This window comes from Plecotus auritus (genome assembly GCF_963455305.1).
Source record: "Plecotus auritus genome assembly, chromosome: 9".
Lineage (NCBI taxonomy): Eukaryota > Metazoa > Chordata > Mammalia > Chiroptera > Vespertilionidae > Plecotus > Plecotus auritus.
The window spans coordinates 813,285-833,280 of NC_137783.1; positions in this window are offsets into that span (position 1 = coordinate 813,285).

The following is a 19,996-nucleotide window of genomic DNA, read 5'->3' on the forward strand; positions in this document are numbered from 1 at the left end:
CAAACGTGAGTAGCTGGCAGGGCGACGTGTGGCCTGGAACAGCGGGGGGCGGGGGGGGGGGACCGGGCGCGTCCGGACCCAGTGGGCTGTTCTGAGAGTCACACGGAGCAGACGCGGTCCTGAGTGCCCTTTGGTCCGCGGGGCCCCTTCGAAGGCTGTCTCGGGGGGTCTGCTTTCAGCAAGAGGACTGGGTTGGCTTTGGTGAAGGAGGAGGGGTTTCCGTAAGGGTCACCCCAGCTGCTGGGCCCGCTGGTGGGACAGGACCTCACAGCGACCCCCAGGGGCACAGCCACTGTCACACGGTCCTTCCTCGGGCGCCTCCCCTTCCACGTGAACTAGGAGCGTGACCTGAGGGATGGGTTTTCGGCGGCGGCTCGGTTCCTACGCTATAGTGAGCCTGTGATTCCGGGGGGGGGGGCGGGGGGGTCCACCTTATACACGGCAAATGGCGAGGAGGGGCTGAAGGAATTGTCTTCTGATTCAAGGGTTGAGAGTGAGAGAATTGATGTCACAATTTTCTCAGGTTGGGGGCATTTTATTTATTTTTGTTTTGAATGTTTGTATTGATTCTGGAGAGGAAGAGAGAGGGATAGAGAGACAGAAACATCCAGCGGCTGCCTCCTGCCCGCCCCCCACGGGGGTGGAGCCCACAGCCGGGCCTGTGCCCCGAGCGGGAATGAACCTGACCTCCGGGTTCACGGCCGAAGCTCAGCCCGGAGCCCCGCGGTCGGGCGGTGGGGCCGTTCGGCGCGTGGCCGTGGCCGGTGGCCGGTGCACAGGGGCCAGAGCTGTGGGGCCACGCGGTCCGTGTTGGGGGAGCGAGCAGGGGCCGGGCACAGGCGTGTGGCCAGCAGGAGGCCTCGAGTGAGAAGGAAGGGGACTGAGCCCCCGTCCAGCGTGGCCTCCCCAGAACCGGGCCCTGGGCCACCGGCCTCCAGCGCTCCCCCGGACCAGACCTGGCTTCCCCGGCTTCCCCGGCGGGAGGCGGGCGCGGAGGCTCTCTGTGCCTGTCGGGGGCTCCCGGGAGCTGGCTGCTCAGTCAGCAGGTGCCGGTTCTCCTAAGGCTGCGGCGGCAGCGCCCTCCTCGCCCCGACGGCCACACACAGCGTCACCTCGTGGCCTCCTGTCCCGCCGGCCTCAGCCAGCAGCCGCCCTGCCCCCCAGACACGTGCGGACGGAGACTGACCCGAGGCAACATGTGTTTAGGGACAGGCTCCAAAAGCCGCCTGTTGCTGAAGGGAAGTGGGGTTCGTGCCTCCTGGTGTTGGATCTGAGCCCTGCGCTCTGGTTCCGCACGGCCCACGGTTAGAAAGAGAGCGTGTCCCGCAGCCACGCTCCTCACACGCCCCGTCACGCCGTGTGTATGTGTGTGTGTAGATAGGCGTGTGTGTGTATACAGATAGGTGTGTGTGTGTGTTGATAGACGTGTGTGTAGATAGACATGTGTGTGTGTAGATAGGCGTGTGTGTGTGTGGATAGACGTGTGTGTGTGTGGATAGGCATGTGTGTGTGGATAGGCGTGTGTGTGTGGATAGGCGTGTGTGTGTGGATAGGCGTGTGTGTATGTGGATAGGCGTGTGTGTGTGTGGATAGGCGTGTGTGTGTGTGGATAGGCGTGTGTGTGTGTGGATAGGCGTGTGTGTGTGTGGATAGGCGTGTGTGTGGATAGGCGTGTGTGTGTGTGTGGATAGGTGTGTGTGTGTAGATAGGCATGTGTGTGTGTGGATAGACGTGTGTGTGTGTGGATAGACATGTGTGTGTGTGTAGATAGGCGTGTGTGTATATAGATGTGTGTGTGTAGATAGGCGCGTGTGTGTGTGTGTTGTTAGACGTGTGTGTAGATAGACGTGTGTGTGTAGATAGGCACATGTGTGGATAGGCATGTGTGTAGATAGGCATGTGTGTGTGTAGATGTGTGTGTGGATAGGCGTGTGTGTGTGGATAGGCGTGTGTGTGTGTGGATAGGCGTGTGTGTGTGTGTGGATAGGCGTGTGTGTGTGGATAGGCGTGTGTGTGAGTGGATAGGCGTGTGTGTGTGTGTGGATAGGCGTGTGTGTGTGTGTGGATAGGCATGTGTGTGTGTGGATAGGCGTGTGTGTATGTGGATAGGCGTGTGTGTGTGTGTGGATAGGCGTGTGTGTGTGGATAGGCGTGTGTGTGTGGATAGGCGTGTGTGTGTGTGGATAGGCGTGTGTGTGTGTGTGGATAGGCGTGTGTGTGTGTGGATAGGTGTGTGTGTGTGTGGATAGGCGTGTGTGTGTGTGGATAGGCGTGTGTGTGTGTGGATAGGCGTGTGTGTGGATAGGCGTGTGTGTGTGTGTGGATAGGCGTGTGTGTGTGGATAGGCGTGTGTGTGTGTGGATAGGCATGTGTGTGTGTGTGTGTGTGTGGATAGGCGTGTGTGTGAGTGGCGTGAACTCAGCACGCGGCAGCAAACCCGTCCTCCCAAGGCGTCTGCCAGCCCGGGCGGGGAGTCTGGCGGGGAGTCAGGCCCGTGGGCCTGGGGAGAGGTCGGCGGGGGGGGGGCGGGGCAGATCGCAGCGGAAACCCTTGGCGAGCCGTGTCCGTGACGGGACTGCGGACACTAACACGCCCCGCCGTGGGGCTCGCGCTGGGAGACCGGCAGGAGGACGGCTCAGCCTCGATCAGCTTCACGGACGTGAATGTCCTCTTGTCTTCCAGTCGCCTCTGCTGACCCCGAGGACGCGGCCCCAGGACTGGCCATGGGCAACGAGCAGAGCGCCTCTGAGGACCAGGTGGGTGGAAGGGCTCCCCGACCGCGGCCCCGGCTGTCCCCCCCCCCCCGCCCCCGCCCCCCCCCCATCAGCTTACTTGGGCGCGCAGAGGAGGCGACACCCAGCCCTTCGCACACCCTCCCCCAAACGAAGTGGGGCCCTAAAGAGCGGTCTTGTCGTCTGTCCGCGTGGAGCCGATGAAGCGGGAACGTGGCCCCCAGGTCAGGGCGGTCTCCCAACGAGGGATGGACTCTAACTGCCCGAGGTGCGCACGGCTGGGACGTCACATCCCCGCAGGCGCCCCCGTGGCCTTTCCGTCTGGGCATGTTCACCCCGTGCCCCGGGAACAGTGAGGGAGCCGCCTCCCCACGGATGGCCCACTCGGTGGCCTTTGGGTGGATGGCACTGAGGTCTCGGAATGAGGAAACGGGTGTGAACAGGCAGCTCAGTTCGCCGCGTTCTCCCTCCGCCTCGGCCCGCGTGCAGCTCCCTTTCTTAAGCAGGAAAGCGAGAATCCGAAAAGAAGAGGGCCACGCCAGGCGTCCGGGGCGCCAGAGCAGCCATCCTGGGAAAGGACAGGGCGTGGGGGGGCGGGAGGGGGGGCCCGTCCTGCTTCCTGAAGGAGACGGCCCCTCCTCTCAGCCGACGGGTGCGGTGGGCCGGGGAGCCCCTGGGACAAGGTCCCCCGTGCTCCCCGGGAAGCCAGGCGCCCACATTGCTTTTCCATGAGATCGTAATTGTTCATCCTTCAACGTTTTCTTCTGAGGCAACAGCAGAGGCGCTGCTGCTCTGAGAAATGACAGAGAATCTCAGGGACCCTTCACCTACTTTTTTTTTTTTGCCCTTTACCCGTAACGTCAACGGATAACATCTTGTAAAACTCCAGGACCACAGCCAGATGCTGACGTAGATAATGTCCTACCCGTTTGGCTCAGTGGACAGAGCGTCGGCCTGCGGACTGAAGGGTCCCGGGTTCGAATCCGGTCAAGACCACGTGCCCGGGTTGCGGGCTCCATCCCCAGTAGGGGGCGTGCAGGAGGCAGCCGATCCATGATTCTCTCTCATCATGGATGTTTCTCTCTCTCTCTTCCTCTCCCTTCCTCTCTGAAATCAATAAAAATATATCTAAAAAAATTATGGAGGTGCCCCATCACCGGGAGGGCCCCCTCTTGTTACCTCAGAGCCACCCCCACCTCCCTCTGGCCCCCCATTTCCAACGCCCGGCCACCTCGCCTTCGTTCTCTCTCTCATTTCGACATTCGGAGCCTGTTGTATAGATAAGGCCTCGGGGACGGACTGTGTCCACGCGCGGAAATCCCTCCCAACCATCCAGGTAGTCAGACATCCGTTCCTTTTTCCTTTTTATTTTTTTGGCTAATCCTGCCCTGAGGATACTTTCCCCACTGATTTTTAGAGAGAGAGGAAGGGAGTGGGGAGACAGAGAAACATCAACGTGAGAGAAACACACTGATGGGTTGCCTCCCGCATGGGCCCGGACCAGGGCCAGGGATCGAGCCTGCAACCGAAGGATGTGCCCCGGACGGGAATCGAACCCGGGACCCTAGCGTCCGCAGGCGGACGCTCTACCCACTGAGCCGCACCGGCCAGGGCCAGCGTCCGCTCCTTTCCTCGCCGAGCACCGTCGGTGGGACGCGGGTCACGGCAGTTCGCCGAGGCCGTGGCTCACGGAAGGCCGTCTGCGGCTCCCGGTTGGGGGCCGTTACCCTCCGCTGCGCGAGCATCCGCCCGCGGGCGTCTGTGGGCACAGGTTTCCACGTCCCCCGACGAACGCCCGGGGGGCCGCTGCCGGGGCGGATGGTCGTCACATGTGCAGTGTTAGCGGGACCGCCAAACTGTGTTTCTGGAGCCGCTGCGCCTCGTCACATCCCCCCGCGGCACGGGCCGGTCGGGGTCCGGCTTCCCCGGCGTGCCACCGCTGGGCAAGGCCAGGCCGGCGTGCGTGGGGCGGTCCTGGGGCGGTCCTGATGTGGCTTCCCCGGGAAGCGGGATGTCGGACACCGTAACGCGCTCACTGCCACCTGCGCGTTCTCTGCGGCGAAACATATGCTCGTGTGTGTCGGTCCGTTCCCTAACCGCGTCTTCTCGTCACTGTGGCGTCGCGAGCGTTCTCTCTGCGGGCTCGAGACCACCCCTGCGTCCGATGTGGCTGCAGACGTTCCCTCCCGCTCCGGCGGCTCTTTCATCCTCTGAACCCGGTCTTCACAGACGGCAGCTCCGAGGAGGCGCCGTTGGTCCGCTCCCCCTTTGACGGACGATGCTTTTGGTTTCAACCCTAAGAACTCTCTGTCCGGCCTGGACATCCTGGAAATTTTCTCGTCTGTTTTTCTCTCTAAAAATTCTACAGCTTTAGACTGAAATCCACGACCCATTTTGAGTTCATGTGTCTGTGGAGGGTCTGAGATTTAGGCTGAGGTTCATATTTTTGGCGTGTTTGTGTTTGGCCCATCCCCGCTCGCCCTTCGGTACCACGCGCCGAAAACATTCTGCTTGCCCTGGAGACAAGCTGTTGGTTACACCTGTGTGGGTCTGTTTCTGGGTTCTCCTTGGCGTCACCGATCGGTGTGTGTCTCCTCACGCCGGTCCCAGGCGCTCTTGACTGCTCTGGCCGGGTAGTGAGTGGTTCCTCTCACCTGACCATGTTGCGAGATCGCTTTTAGCTATTCCAGGACCCATGGCTGCTTATCGAAATTTTAGGATAAGCTTTTCCACGTCTACACGATCCTTTGCTGGGATCGGGATAGGAATGATGTTAAACCAGGGGTGGGCAAACTTTTTGACTCGAGGGCCACCATGGGTTCTTCAACTGGACCGGAGGGCCGGAACAAAAGCATGGATGGAGTGTTTGTGTGAACTAACATAAATTCAAAGTAAAGGAGCGGAGGGGAGAGCAAGAGAACCGGATAGAACAGCCGGATCCGGCCCGCGGGCCGTCGTTTGCCCAAGGCTGTGTTAAACCTATAGATCTGCCGAAACCGGTGTGGCTCAGTGGATAGAGCGTCGGCCTGCGGACTGAAAAGTCCCAGGTTCGATTCCGGTCAAGGGCATGTACCTTGGCTGCGGGCACATCCCCAGTGGGGGGTGTGCAGGAGGCAGCTGATTGATGTTTCTCTCTCATCGATGTTTCTAGCTTTCTATCCCTCTCCCTTCCTCTCTGTAAAAATATCAATAAAATATATTTTAAAAAAAACAACCTATAGATCCATCTGGGGAGAACGGACACCTCTTTCCTGCATTCAGTCTCCGGTCCGTGAACACGCCGCGTGTCCCTCTTTGGATGGAGGTCTTTCTGGATGCGTTCCGCCACTTCATCCTTTTCAGCATGCACGTCTGTGTATGTTCCGGGTTTGTGCACAAGCGTTTCCTTTTCTCCGCGGTGACGGTACGTGGTGTCGGGGTTTCAACATGGGTCTCCCCGTGCGCACGTTGTCAGGGCGCTGAGGTTTGTGGGTCGATGGCGCGTGTCCTGTGACATTGTGAACTCGCCGATTCGTGCCAAGAGGTTTGCTGCCCGTTCCCTGGGATTGTCTATGCCGACGGGTACGGCGTCTGCAAACAGAAGGGGCGGCATTTCCACCCTTCAGGTCTCTGTACATTTCATTTGTGTGTTTATTAATGTTTCGCCCAATGACAGTGGCTGGGAATTACAAGACGATGTTAATTCAGAATAGCCAGCCCGGCCGGCGTGGCTCAGGGGTTGAGCATCGACCCGTGAACCAAGAGGTCACCAGTTTGATTCCCCGGGTTGCAGGCTCGATCCCCAGCGGGGGGCGTACAGGAGGCAGCCGATGGATGTTCCCCTCTCATCCATGTTTCTATCTCTCTCTCTCTCTCCGTCTTCCTCGCTCTCTCTTGCAAATCAATAAAAACAAATTTATGGCCCTAGTCCAGCCGTGGGCAAACTACGGCCCGCGGGCCGGATCCGGCTGTTCTATCCGGTTCTCTTGCTCTCCCCTCCGCTCCTTTACTTTGAATTTGTATTAGTTCACACAAACACTCCATCCATGCTTTTGTTCCGGCCCTCCGGTCCAGTTTAAGAACGCATTGTGGCCCTCGAGTCATAAAGTTTGCCCACCCCTGCCCTAGTCTGTTTGGCTCAGTGGGTAGAACGTCAGCCTGCAGACTAAAGGGTCCTGGGTTCGATTCCGGTCAAGGGCACATGCCCAGGTTGCCAGCTTGATCCCCGGTGGGGGGGGGCGTGCAGGAGGCAACTGATCGATGATTCTCTCTCATCATTGATGTTTCTATCTCTCTCTCTCCTACTCCCTTCCTCTCTGAAATCAATAAAAATAAAAGAAAATTATTAACAACAGCCCAAAAAAAGCGTGGTCAGAGAGGACAACCCTGCCTCCCTGCCCTGTGCCTGTCTGGGGGAGCATCCGTCGCGGTAAAATCTCTGTAATATAAGGAGCTCCCCTCGTTTGCCGAGGGCCTTCACGGGACGGGGTGTTGGATGCTGTTCAGCGCGTGTCTTTGAAGAAACGTTTACCGCGTGCTTTGCCCACTTTCAAACCGAGCCGTGTGCTGCTTGCTGCTGTTGAGCTGCAGGAGGCCTTGAGATCCTGGATGCCAGTCCCATGGGACCGTGGTTGGCAAACTCATCCGTCCACAGAGCCACATACCCACAGCACAACGACGGACATGTCTTTGGAGAGCCACATTTTTTCAACTTAAACTTCTTCTAACGCCACGTCTTCAACATAGACTCACCCAGGCCGTGGTATTTGGTGGAAGAGCCACACTCCAGGGGCCCAAGAGCCGCATGTGGCTCGCGAGCCGCGGTTTGCCGACCACGGCCCTAGGAGATAGAAGGTCTGCGGTTCCCTCTTCTTTCTCAGGCGGCCTTTCCGTCTTTGCAGGGTGTCCATGTGGCCTGTGCTCTGGGGTGTCATGTTGAAGAGCCCGTCCGGATCGGTTGCCACGAGACTGTTCCATCGGGGCTGTTCTCATGGCGATGAGGGGCACGGGGTAAACGCAGCCTTTAAGGCGCGGGCAGTGGCCTGTAGTGCGCTCACAGCGTTCAGCCGCCGCCCCATCGGATCTGAAACATTTCCATCCCCCGAGGGGCCTCCTGCCCACTGCGGGCTCCCTCGTCCCCTCGCCCCTCTGTCTCCCCACCCCGCCCCCCCGGCAGCCGCTCGCCAGCCCTCGGTCTCCATGCCTTTGCCCACTCTGGAGCCTTCCCATGCACTGCACAGCGCGGGCCCCCACGTCCCCTCCTTCCGGAGCCCTCCGCTGCAGGAGTCCCAGCGCGCCTGCCCCTCTGTCTAAGCCGCACTGTGTGGTGTCTCCGCGCCCGGCTTCTTGCTTGAGAGCATTGGCCACAGTTTTTAGCTGGAAATTATTTTTTTTCCTGGACTCTAGCCATAGAAATGTTGCCGACGGGATTGCTTTTAGAAAGTTTACTTAATGACCATGTATATAACCTAAACTTAGAATTACCAGGGGGTCCGACAGTTCCACCTCTAGGCGTATGCCCCAAGAATTCAAGCAGAGCTGTGTACCCCAGTGCTCATGGCAGCATATTCACAACACCCCAAAGGTGGGAGCGACCCCAAATCCATCAACAGATGAATGGATGGTGTGGTTCAGTGGCTGAGCATCGACCTATGAACCAGGAGGTCACAGTTCGATTCCCGGTCAAGGGCACAGGCCCGGGATGTGGGCTCCATTCCCAGAGAGGGGCGTGCAGGAGGCAGCCGATCCATGGTTCTCTCTCATCTTTCATGTTTCTCTCTCTCTCTCCCTCTCCCTTCCTCTCTGAAATCAATAAACATATATTTTTAAAAACACAGATGAGCCCTAGCCGGTTTGGCTCAGTGGATTGAGCGTCAGCCTGTGGACTGAAGGGTCCTGGGTTCGATTCTGGTCAAGAGCACATGCCCAGGTTGCGGGCTCGATCCCCAGTGGGGGGTGTGCAGGAGGCAGCCGGTCAATGATTCTCTCTCATCATTGATGTTTCTGTCTCTCTCTCTTTCTCTCTTTCCCTCCCTTCCTCTCTGAAATCAATAATACACACACACACACACACACACACACACACACACATATATATATATATTTAAAAACAATACAGATGACTGGATAAACGCACTGTGGTGTATCTCTCCAGGGGTGGGGGACATCCGGCCCTGGAGCTGTATAAGGCCAAGGAAATCATTGGGTCGGGCGCTGCCAAGGCATAGGGTGAGCTAATGAATTGTTTGCCCCAACAGGGCAGGCTGATGCTTAAGCTGGTCATGCTGTGCGGCCCTGGAAGGATGCTGTAAAGATCCACGTGGCCCTTGGCCGGAAAGGAGCCCCCCCCCCCCCCCCCCTCCCGCTCAGGGAACAGGGGATTCAAACCCAGCTCTCTCTGACCCGACAGCTTGTTCATTTTTCTACCACATTCCGCTGGGGACGTCCGAAACCCCACCCTTGGGGCCTCCTCCTTCGTGGCCTGGCCCAGCGCCCGCGGGGACGCTGGGGGACCCCGTGGTGAGCTGCTCCGTTCTTCGCTTTCCGCCTCGGAGGCGAAGACATTTGGGACGGCCTCGCAGGCCTGGTCCGGCGCGGCCTTCCCGGGACAGAGCGCCGGCCGGCTGCGCGTTTGGGGCCGGCTGTGGCTCTGAAAGCCGATCCCATGCCGTGGGTGACCTCTGCTCCCCTCCCGGCCTCACCAGCAGCCACGCTGCTCCCCGAAGCTCGAGCGAGAGGGCGCCTATTGGTCTGGGTCTAACCACGTCAGGAGCCCCTTGGTTGGCACAACCAGGAGCTACGGTCTAGAGCAGCCGTGGGCAAACAACGGCCCGCGGGCCGGATCCGGCTGTTCCATCCGGTTCTCTTGCTCTCCCCTCCGCTCCTTTACTTTGAATTTACATTAGTTCACACCAACACTCCATCCATGCTTTGGTTCCGGCCCTCCGGTCCAGTTTAAGAACCCATGGTGGCCCTCGAGTCCAAAAGTTTGCCCACCCCTGGTAGAGAGATGGCCCGCGTCCAAGAGGTGACGTCATGGGATTTAAATATATATATTTGTATTGATTTCAGAGAGGGAGAGAGAGACGGAAACATCAATGACGAGAGCGAATCATGGATCAGCTGCCTCCTGCACGCCCCCTACTGGGGATCGAGCTCACAACCCAGGCGTGTGCCCTGGACCGCATTCGAACCCGGGACCCTTCCGTCCGCAGGCCGGTGCTCTCCCCACGGAGCCAAACCGGTCAGGTGGGAATTTTCTTTGATGGCAAAACACTTGGGCTTCTGGGAAAGGGTGCTTCCCGGCCGGGCCGCCGCAGGGCCTGTTGGGCAGACGCAGGCTCCGAGCCAGGGAGAGGCTGTGTTTACTCGGCCCGGGCAGGAGGGGACCCCAAGGCACAGCTTGACGCGGGCGGGGGGGGGGGGGGTGGGACGCCAGGTTCCCAGCCACTGCTGGGAGGGGCGGGGCTCAGACATGCCCGCTGCCCTGCCCTGACGTGGCTGCGGCTGGAGGGGGAACGGGGGCGGGGAGGCGAGGGCCTGGCAGAGCTGGCAGAGCTGGAGGCTCGGAGGGCAAGTGCGGGTCGCCGGCTCTGCAGAAGCGGCCCCGGGCGAGGGGGGTGATCGCGTTTCACACACACGAGGAGCCTCCCCGTGCCGTGCCAGGCGCCATTCTGGGCGGTGACCCCGGGCCAGGCCGCCTGACACAGACACGTCCCGTTGCTGAGCCACCTGGAGCGAGGCGGGGAGGTGGCAGCGGCCGCGGGCAGCCGTGCCCCCCGTCGGCTGACGCAGCCCGAGGCCGGGGTCAGAGCGCAGGCCCGGACCCAGCGTCTGGCCCAGGTCCTGGCCCCCCGTTCCGCGCCGTGTGGCTTGGGCGGGCGGCTCCGTGTCTCCGAGCTCTGTGATCGCGCCCGGAAGCCAGGGCCGTGGCAGCGACGGAACGAGCCTGAACGCGGAGACCCGGGAGAGAGGGAGCTTGGCACGCGGACTGGAGACGGCGGTCCGTTGGCCATTCTGGGCCTGGCAGGGGACGTGTTCCGTAGGCGCTGGGGTTCTGCTTGTCACATTGATTGGGGCGACGCTGGCTAACGTGGGGTGTTGCTGTGATGGTGAAGCCAGCACGGGAATGCAGGGCCGCAGACCTGGCACAGCCACCCCGCCGCCTGGCTTCTCGCCGGGAAACGGGAGATGGGAGTCGCTTTCCCACCTGCCCCTCGCCCGCCCCCCCCCCCCCCCCCCAGCGACCTGGACCGAACTCTGGAAGCTGCGACGCCTCCCGTGGGCCGGGCCGTGGCTTCTCCTCACCCAGTGTCTGCAGGCGAGCGGCCGCCCCGGCTTCCTGCCTGGAGGGGCGGGGCTGGGAAGGGAGAGAGGCCCCCCTCGTTGCTTCTTCAAGGACCAGCCCGAGCCCATGTCCTGTTTCCTGTGACGGAGGAAGTTCGGCCTGTGGCCCCCCCGTGTCCCCCGAGTCAGAGCGAAGATCTGTCCCCGCCCACTGTTGTCTGCCTCTGTCTGGGAGGCGTGCCAGTGTCTCTTCAGAATGACTTTCAAGTGGCCCTGACCTTGGGCTGGAGGGCAGCCGGCGTGTCTGACAAACGACTGCGGGGTCACGCACGGCAGGGGGTGCGCGAGGCACGGGAGGCCCGTGTGCCCGTCAGCCAAGTAGGGACGGGGTTCCGGTTCCAAGAACCCAGGACCCCGATGTGAAAACGCCGCTCCCCCTGTGTTGCGATGCTTGAGTCACGACGGAGAACGTGCCCAGCCATACCTGCAAGGAGGGACACTTTGTTGTTGTAATCCTCACCCAGGGGTATCTTCTCCGCTGGTTTTTAGAGGGAGTGGGAGGGGAGGAGGGGAGGGGAGGGGGGAGAGAGAGAGAGCGAGAGAGAAACATGGACGTGTGGGAGACACGTTGATCGGTTTCCTCCGGCACGGGCCTCTCCCGGGTCCAGGGATCGAGCCTGCAACTGAGGTCCACGCCCTTTACTGGAGTCAAACCCACGACCCTTCAGTCCAGGCGCCGACGCTCTGTCCACTGAGCCAGACTGGCCAGGGCTCCGTCCCTAACGTTCCCTCGTTTCCCAGCTGAACTCTGCTGAGCAAAACCACGGTTGGGGGCAGGGGGAGGAAAAGGCGTGACAGGAACACGGCGGGTACTTTGGGATCCGAGATGACCCGTCCCCACTGTCTCCGGGGAGGGGAGGACCCCCACGTGGGGTTGGTGCCCCGCCTGGTTCCTCACTAACACAGAGACCCTGCTCCCCTAGAATCGCTGTTTCTTCTCTGCGAGAGGAAGGCGGGGCCGCCTGGGCTTGGCTACCACGTGTCCTCAGAGGGCGGCTTTGCTCCGTGGCATGGCCAGAGAAACCGTCCAGCCCAGGGGTCCTCAAACTTTTTTTTTTTTAAATATATTTTATTGATTTTTTACAGAGAGGAAGGGAGAGGGATAGAGAGTCAGAAACGTCGATGAGAGAGAAACATCGATCAGCTGCCTCCTGCACACCTCCCACTGGGGATGTGCCCGCAACCAAGGTACATGCCCTTGACCGGAATCGAACCCGGGACCCTTCAGTCCGCAGGCCGACGCTCTATCCACTGAGCCACACCGGTTTTGGCGGTCCTCAAATTTTTAAACAGGGGGCCAGTTCACTGTCCCTCAGACCGTTGGAGGGCTGGACTATAGTTTAAAAAAAAAACTATGAACAAATTCCTATGTGCATTGCGGGCCCGGGACACGTCGGCTGCTAAGCAGGACAGGCAGCGGCCCCCGGCGGGCCGGATCCATGTCCTCGGCGGGCCGCATGTGGCCCGCGGGCCGTCGTTTGAGGACCCCTGGAGCCCTTGAGAATTGTCGTCTGAGGCCCGTAGAGAAATGTGTTTGTGTTTTCAGAGATTCCTGTCTGGTTTCCTTTCTAACTTCTCTCCCTGTCCCTCCCCCCCCCCCCCCGGCTCAGAGGACCCCGCCAGCTCCGAGTCCGGGATCCCTGCAGCCCCCCGGGAACAGTCGGGACGCAAAGAGGAAGGCGGAGGAGCAGCCCCGAAGCGCGGGCCGCGGAGACCCGCCCAGGTAGGAGCCAGGTCCGAGGACCGACGTGGCCCGTGTGGCCGGCCCCCTGCCTGCTCAGCATGCGCTTGGAACGTTTACCCCCAGCCCCAGGGCCGGCTCCTCGGTGGTAAGGGGTTCGAGACGGGGGCTCCCAGACCTTGCGTGACGGCCTCGCCTGCGTGCTTGGATCACGAATGCTTTTCTGCCCGGAGACGGCGTTAGTCACGACAGGCCTCCCTGCCAGCAACCCCAGGCTGTGTGTGCTCGTTGTCAGACTGAACGTAAAAGGGGGAGCCATCCGGGAGCTCGCAGGGGCGCCAGGTCCGGGCTCAGCTAGGTTCGGCTGTGGGGAAGGAAGACTTTTTCTCCAGCCATCCAGGTCCTCCCGGCTGGTCTGGTCATCAAACCAGCAGGAGACAGATCCACAGGAGAAAGAACCAGATTTAATTACCTATCCACGTCCATGTAAGAACCCCCACACATGGGAGAATCAGACAAACACCCCAACACACACACACACACACAAAACACACACACCCAACACACACACACACACAACACACATACACACACCCAACACACACACAACACACACACCTAACACACACACACACACACAACACGCACACACACCCAACACACACAACACACACACCCAACACACACACATACACACAACACGCACACACAACACACACACAACACACACACAACACACACACACCCAACACCCAACACACACACACAACACACACACACAACACACACATACACACACAACACACACACAACACATAAACACAACACACACAACACACATACATACACAACACACACAACACACACAACACACCCAACACACATACAACACACACAACACATACACACACACAACACACACATATACACACATATACACACACAACACACACACACACCCAACACACACAACACACACACACATACACAACACACACACAACACACACAACACAACACACACAACACACACACACCCAACACATACACACACACAACACAACACACACACAACACACACACAACACAACACACACAACACACACACACCCAACACATACACACACACAACACAACACACACACACACACACACACACGAGCGGTTGAGAGACAGAATGTAAAATGGGGCACCTGTGACCTGGGCAAGGGCGAGGGGAGGGCCCTGGGGCTTCAGAGAGGAGGGGTCATTAGCGGGACAGTGCTCAGTAATTACACGTGTACGCTGCCGTGTGGACGGGGCACAACGCGTCACCTCTGGTCATAAATCTTATCGTGGGCAAAGCCCTTCATTTAAGTTCTCCCAGGTGGTTAAGTGGGGTCAGGGGGGCAGAAGTTTCCTCTGGAGCCTGCAAGGTCCCCACTGCTTTTAGGTCCAAATAACCCTCATGCCAGCCCTGGCCAGTCTGGCTCTGTGGTTAGAGCACCGGCCCAAGGACGGAAGGGTCATGGGTTCGATTCTAGCCAGGGGCCCAGACCTCGGTGGCAGGTCCATCCCCAGCCCCGACTGGGGTGCAGGCAGGAGGCAACCAATCGATATGCCTCTCTCACATCGATGTTTCTCTCTCTCCCCCCGCCCTTCCGCTCTCTCTAAAAATCAATGGAAATGTAACCTTGGGGGAGGATTAACAACATCAGAAATGACCCTCATGCCAAGCGGCTCGCCCTGGGGACCTGCTCTGACCCCCTCCCTGCGGGCACCGTGGGGGGGACAGGGGGTTCCCAGAACTGACGGAAGGGGCCGGCCCTCCGGTCCCAGGGAGGCGGGTGAATTCCAGAACCGATGGCCACATGCTGCCTGGAACGTGGCCCGTGCAGGGCGGCCCGTCGGTCACAGCGCCGTGAGGACCCACAGTCAGGTCCTGGCTCCCCGGCCCGACTGTTGGGAAGAACCCACTAGACACCCCCCGAGCCGTGTCCAGCACCCACCGCTTTGGGTCCCTCCCAGCAGAGGCCGGCGGACAGGACCGGTCAGGCCCCAGGAAGGACACGGGCCAGGGACACTGGAGGCAACTCATGATGGCCAGTGGGTGGCCCGGCCGGCGTGGCTCCGTGGCTGAGCGCCGACCTAGGAACCAGGAGGTCAGGGTTCGATTCCCGGTCAGGGCACAGGCCCGGGTTGTGGGCTCGATCCCCAGGGTGGGGGGCGTGCAGGAGGCAGTCGATCCGCGATTGTCTCTCATCATAGGTGTTTCTGTCTCTCTCTCCCTCTCCCTTCCTCTCTGAGATCGATACAAACATATAATAATAATAATAATAATAATAATTGCCAGTGGGCTGAGCACACGATGTGATTAGAAGGCCCTGCTGGACAGTGGAAGCCCAGCCTCCGTGAGGCTGTCGTCACGGCCTGAAGGAGGCGCGCAGGGTCCCCAGGGGCAAAAGCAAACGGTTGACTGACAGGTCTGTCCCCGCCCCGCCCCTCCTGGCGATGGCTAGTAGACCGGGAGACGGGCCCCCGTGCTTTGCAGTAGCTTTTCACCCCAAGAGCTGAAGCAGCCCCCGTGGCTGTGGCTTCACCCTGTGGACCGTCATGGGTGAGAGCGACCCCTGGTGGCCGGAACGTTCGGTGCTCTTTCTGGGTGGGGTTCCCGGGGGGAGGCACCAGGAACCTCGGGGCAGGAAGGTTTGATCTCTTCAGGGGACCGGTGAGCCCCTGCGCGTGCCCCCCCCCCCCGCCCCCCATTCACTCCCACAGCTTTCGGCCGGGTAACGGGACAGAGGCTGTAACATGGGGGTCTAAGGAGACCAGAAGGCTGGTCGGAATGGGCTGCGGTGACCGGGAGACTCACGGAGGGACCCTCTTCCCTGGAATTCTGCCCCGGGCGTCCCTCAGGAGGCGGGGGGACGGTCTGGGCCACAGCTGGACTCTGTCCCTTGTTCCTCAGCTCCAGTCAGTTACACATTTCCCTGGAAGGACAGGCGTCGCCCCGGCATCCGAGCTGAGCATAAAGGCTGCCTTCTAAGAGCAGGCCCAGGAAGCCACTTCTGCTCACAAGGAAACACGCCATTCTCCCCCATAAATGCGGGGTTCCACGGTGCAGGGCCCTGGCCCCACTGCCTCAGAAACGAGGGCGAGGTGGCCGGCTCCGGCTCCGGCTCTGGCTCGGGGGCCCTGGGTTCGCTGGGGAGCCAGGTGTGCGCGGAGAGGGGCGAGCTCGGGCCCCAGGGTGCTCTTTCCTGGTGGGCCTGTCCTCGTCACGGTCCGACAGCTTTATTTTTTATTATTATTTTTAATATACTTTATTGATATTTTACAGAGAGGAAGGGAGAGGGATAGAGAGTTAGAAACATCCATGAGAGAGAAACATCTATCAGCTGCCTCCTGCACACCTCCCACTGGGGATGTGCCCGCAGCCAAGGTACATGCCCTTGACCGGAATCGAACCTGGGACCCTTCAGTCCGCAGGCCGACGCTCTATCCACTGAGCCACACCGGTTAGGGCCGGTCCAATAGCTTTGACGTTCATTCCCAGGTGGGCGCCAGATACCGTGCCTAATGGTCCATACGCACAAAATAAAACACCTTTTCCTTTAATCCATTCATCTCTGACTGAGCCTCGCTCAGCCGGGCTGGTGGGTCCGCCCACATCAGCTGACCCCGATGCCCCCTCCTGACCTGGTCTACTGAGGCCCTCACTCCCCTCGCCCCCCCCCTCACCACGGAGATGCCCCCTGGTCCGGCCACCCTGCCCATCGGGCCCATGGCTGTGTGGCCTTCATGCCACCCTGGGCACGGGGGACTCCTTGGCAACCCCATGTCTTCCCCTCAGGCCCCCCTCCCTCGCCATCCCTCCCCCCTGAGGCTGTCAGCCACGTTTCAAGACCTTTCCCCCATCTCTCCTCAACCAGCGTTTTCTCTCCAAAGGATACGGGGTGTCCCCCCAAAAGTATGCACACTTTGAATAATCATTCATTCCAGTGGGTCCAACCTGAACAGAAAGAATAATGTGCACCCATTTTTTTTGGGGGGGGGAGACACCCCGTGTTACCGGTTTGTACAAAAGATGGGAGGAGCCACTGACCTCACTCCGTCTCTGTTCCCTGCTGGTGAACACTCCAGGGAGAAACGCCGCGGGCCGCTGGCTCCTGCCAACAGGAGCTGCAGGGAGGACAGGGACAGGGAGCACACGCCTGACCCTCTCGCGGGCGTGGCCGCGCTCTGCCGGGGAGCCAGGCTTGGAGGGCCGTGCCGCCGCCGGTGCCCAGCGGTAGGCAGTCACGGTCCCCGAGGCGCTTCCTCCCTCTGACCCGCACAGAAACCTCCCAGGTCCCCACGGTCAGTGCAATGCGGGACCTGCTGAGGGAGTCCCATCAGTTCACGGCCTTGCCTCCCAGTGGCCACACGGTGTCGCTGTTGTGACTCAGCCCTGCATTGGCCAAACCCTGGTCGGGGTTTGGCTGGTCGGGGCCTCCCCCCTCCTCCCCACCCCACTCTCACCCCCACCTCCACCCCCACCCCCACCCCCGTGTCCACTCCAGAGCACAGCAGCCCTGGATGCCTGCGTCCAGGCTGTTCCACGTCCCCGCCCCCCGCCCCCCATCCATGGGACCCCCTCTCCCTCCTGGGGTACCACCAGCCAGGACTGGGCAGCCCTTTCCTTAAACCCTCCAAGCGCAGCGGGTCTCATCCCCACCCCCCCAGGTGGTGGCGCTGTCAGGTCGCCCAGAGGAAATGAGGGACAAGGGCTGGATGGAGCATTCCGGGGTGAGCACGGCCGGCTCATGGGTCCCGGGGAAGCCAGGGCGTGTCCAAGGCGGGCCTTCCCTGGTCGGGCCCTGGCACTGAAGGGGGGGTGCGGGACGGGGGTGCGGGGGGATTACCAACGCCCCACTGTTTACAGACCACGGCTCTTCAAATACCGGTGTTTGCCTGGACTTCTTCCTTTTTCTCAGTTCTTCCCTGACTGTGGGGGAGCTGTGTGTCTACATATTCATGCACCTTTACGTATGAACCGTGTTTGAGTAAAGCAGGTTATACCGTCGACGATGTCATGTGAGATGTGAATGCACATCTGCATGATTAATAGGCTACTTGAGAGCGGTTCCAGGCTGACGGAGACCCGGAGCAGCACCGAGAACCCCCCCCCCCACGACCCTCCGCATCGGGGTTTCTGTTGACCCCCCCCTGCATCAGCGCTGCCTTCGCTGCAGCGCGCCCCAATGTGGGTGCATCGTCACCAGCGGACACCTGGAGTCGCATCGAGGCTGACCCTTCCGTGGGGCACAGCCCATGGGTCTGACAAGTGCGCGATGCCGTGTAGCCGTGTTCCCCCGTTACATGTCACACAGGAGGGTCACGGCCTTAAACTCCCCCATGCCGCTGCACCTGCTCACCCCCCTCCCTCCCTCCTAACCTCTGGCAACGCTGGTCTGCTCCCTGTCCCCTGGTGGTGTTGTTTTAAAAATACGTTTTATTGATTTTTTAGAGAGGTAGGGAGAGGAATAGAGAGAGACAGAAACATTGATGAGGGAGGAACATCACCTTCTGCTGCCTCCTGCATGCCCCACCCTGGGGATCCAGCCCACAACCCGGGTCTGTGCCCTGACCGGGAATTGAACCAGCCACCTCCTGGTTCATAGGTCGACGCTCAACGACTGAGCCACCCGGGCCGGGCCCCATGGTGTGTTTTTACTGTTCTCTTTTTTCACTGGCATAAAACACACCCGTTGGAGTGGAATCTGAGGGCTTGGTAGATGTTTACCCCCCGGGCACCTGTGTCACCCCCCCCACACAGGTCCGAGCATCGCCATCCCCCCAGAGCATCTCCCCGTCCCATCCTGTCCCGTCCCATCCCGAGACTAACGACTCGTCTGACCTCTCCCTCCATGGGCGAGTTTGCCAGTTCTTGACCTTCACAGAGACGAGATCACACGATACGTGGACTGGTTCTTTGACACACTGCTACCTGTTGATTTTTTTAAAAAATATATTTTATTGATATTTTACAGAGAGGAAGGGAGAGGGATAGAGAGCTAGAAACATGGATTCAGCTGCCTCCTGCACACCCCCCACTGGGGATGTGCCCGCAACCAAGGTACATGCCCTTGACCGGAATCGAACCCGGGACCTTTCAGTCCGCAGGCCGACGCTCTATCCACTGAGCCACACCGGTTTCGGCGACCTGTTGATTTTTAAGTTGTTTTTATTGTGATGTCAACACCGCGCAGCACACCGTTTACCCCCCCGACTAACTCGCAGGAGAGCGACCCCTGTTCCCTGGTTCTCCTCGTGGAGCTGAGGCCACCGATCGAGACCTTGTTCCGTCGCGATGTCCTCGCTCATGAAAAGTCGCTCCACGCCCGGCCGCGGGCACATTTTGGATAGTTTGTGTTTTCATTTCCATGTGGTTCGAACGCTTTCCAATTTCACTTTTAATTTCTCCTTTTGACTCACGGGCCCTTCAGAAGTGTTGCATTTTGTTCCTGACAGCGGGAGATTTTCCAGACGTCCTTCTGTTACTGATTTCTCGTGTAATTCCATGGTAACCAGATAACATACTTGGAATAATTTAAGCCGTTTTGGATTTCCCGAGGCTGTGTGATGTGTAGAACGTGGTCGGTTTCGTAAGCGCTCCACATGCGCCTGGAGAGAAGGCCGCGGGTGCTTAGTGAAGGTCAGCGAGGTCGTGAGGGCCACGGTGCGGGCCGGACTTCTGGGTCCACGCTGATCTGCTATCCATCGATGTCAATCGATGATTGGAAAAAGGACGTGGAGCTAGCGGGTCACACCCGGGGGTTTGAGATCGGGCACGAGATGAACTTGGAAGACGTCCATGTCCTTGCGATGAACTGAACCCTTTAGCGTTGGGAGGGCCTGGCTGACCAAGGTTTGAAGCTTGCTGTCAATACAACAAAATAGCATACATATCAAATCACATAGATATCAACATACGAGAGGCCCGATGCACGAAGATGCGTGCAAGAATGGGCCTTCCTTCCCCGGGCTGCCGGCACCGCCTTCACTCCGGCTGGAGCTGCCTTTTTGTTCCTGCCAGTAGCCACCTTTCCGCCTTTCCGCCTTCCCACGCTGCCTAGAGGCCCGGAGCGGCTGGGGCGGTGCGGAATGCCTGCCCCCAGCTGCTCGGTGCCTGTGTATGCAAATTAACCCATCATCTTTGTTGGGTTGATTTGCATACTCACTCCTGATTGGCTGGTGGGTGTCGCGGAGGTACGGTCAATTTGCTGCATCTTACTCTT